Below are 2462 nucleotides of genomic sequence, written 5' to 3'. Positions count from 1 at the left end.
AAGAACTTGCAGAAGATGTTTTGCAAAACTCAGAAGTAGAGATTTCAGCCTTCAAGATGAAGATCAAACAGGACATCCAGTTGAGTTTGATGATAAGCTCCTTGAGGCATTACTTGAAGAAAATCCTGCATTATCAGTAGAAGAATTGGCAATAAAGCTTAGTTCAAACAATACAACTGTCCATCGTCATCTTCAACAACTTGGAAAAGTTCCTAAACTTGGAAAATGGATGCCTCATGAATTGTCTGAAAGCAACCGCAAATCCCGTGTTAACAACTGCTCTTCTCTCCATCCTCGCTAACTCATTTCACCCTTTTTGGATAGACTTGTGATTGGTGACGAAAAATGGATCTTCTATCGAAATATTAAACGTCGTAAACAGTGGATCGGTAAAGGGAAAAAGCTCAACCACAACCGAGAAAGGAATTTCATGGAAAAAACGGTTCTTCTCTCTTTCTGGTGGGATTCACTTTGAATTTTTACTATAATAAATCATTTTACCTGTTCGTCAAATATTTAGTATACGCTATTAAATATAAAGGATGTAACAAGGATTAAATAGATCAAACAAAACTCACTCGTAGAAATCGACTTACTATTCATAGACAACAAATACGAGACCCTAGTATGAGGCAGATACCACTTAATGGACACATAGAAATATGTGCAAAAAATAAGTCTCCCATGTTTCAAGTCTTTCCACTTTACCTTTTTTCTGCCAATACCACGGTCCATGCACAGGTAAACAAAGAAAATATATTCTTAGAAAAGTACAATCCAAAACTGAATAAACTTTAACAAACTACATTCACGAACAACTATTCACACACAAACTCATTCTACTGCTTGACATGTTGAATTTTATACAGCTAACACCGTAAACAATGGACACAATTGTGACTGTTAACTGGCAGATTCTACATACACATAAGTGTTGAATGGTTAGAAAAAAGACATTTAATATCAAAATTTGATGCCTGCATACATAAGCACAAACCATGGCTATTCAACCACTAGATTACATTTAAAAAAAACAACTCCTGTTCTCTCTAACACTCGTTAGATTAAATTTAGAGAACTTTATTTTGGAACTATCACTGGACAGGTTCATTCAATCGTGCCAGCCTTGATTTTCAGAATGAAAAATATTGTCACATATTAACGCACGGACGTAGGGGGGAAACTACAACATTTTCTAAGATTACTATTAATTATGAGATTTTGCCGTACTACATTTGACATATGCGACAGCTTTAACTGATGACGCCAAACATATTGCCGCATGTCATTGACGAACGGTTGTGTTGTTGGCACTCCGTCGCTTACGACGTCGAGGGTTCCAGTTGATCCGATCAACGGAACAGCCTGCTCGTGAAATTAACGTGCAACTGGCTGAGCACTCCACACACACGTGTACCCTTAACGTAGTTCTGAGGGATATTCAACGTGACACGGTGTGACAAGGCTGACCCTTTGAATTCCAGGCACAACAGAAACAGAAAGTAAGAGTGAGAGAAAGTTGTGGTGAAAGAGTACAGCAGGGTTCGCCACCATTCCCTGCCGGAGCCTCGTGGAGCTTTAGGTGTTTCCGCTCAATAAACACTCACAACGCCCGGTCTGGGAATCGACACCGCGATCCTATGACCACGAGTCCGCTGCCCTAACCACTGGGCCATTGCGCCTCCACATTGATGAACGGACGTAGCGGAGAACTTACAAACATTTCTAAAACCTGATCACTTCATGATCCTGAACTAATTAAAATGTATACAAAACAGATACTTATTTGAGCCATGTTCCCTCTATAAAAACAAGACATTTTGAATTCCAACCAGGAGCAAAACAGTTACAGCATTGCTCCATGTCTTACTCTCTCAACTTTTGAAAATCAGAAAAACTTGTGATACTGGTGAAGTCTTTAAACATTTTTAAATAAAAAAATCTAAACGAATCCCAGTGCATACTCAACTTCTTTTTTCTATATAAGCACATATAAACATTTGCATATAATTACATACAAACACTTGTCCATGCGCACGTTTACACATATGTGCGTGCACTCGTGTATATATGTATATGTATGTATGTATGTATGTATGGATGGATGGATAGATGGATAGATGGATGGATGGATGGATGGATGAGCACATACTTTTCATCTTTTGAGTGGTCAACAAACCATAAATAAAGAACAATCTCACATGTTCAAGTATAGGTGTCTAAGGTTATGTATTCACAACTGTTTAAAACCCAAGTGATTCGGCCAAAGACTGTAGGTTGACTAATTTAAATTTATATTGGGATTTTTAACACACGCTGTGATCTGGATAAATATTTATTGATGCTTGTGTGTGTGTTTGTGTGTGTGTGTGTGTGTGTGTGTGTGTATGTACGTGTGTGTGTATGTGTGTGTGCGTGTGTGTGTATGTGTGTGTGCGTGTATGTGTATGTGTGTGTGTGTG

The sequence above is a fragment of the Octopus bimaculoides genome, chromosome 1, assembly GCF_001194135.2.
Source record: "Octopus bimaculoides isolate UCB-OBI-ISO-001 chromosome 1, ASM119413v2, whole genome shotgun sequence".
In the NCBI taxonomy this organism is placed as follows: domain Eukaryota; kingdom Metazoa; phylum Mollusca; class Cephalopoda; order Octopoda; family Octopodidae; genus Octopus; species Octopus bimaculoides.
Note: the sequence above shows the minus strand (reverse complement) of the source record.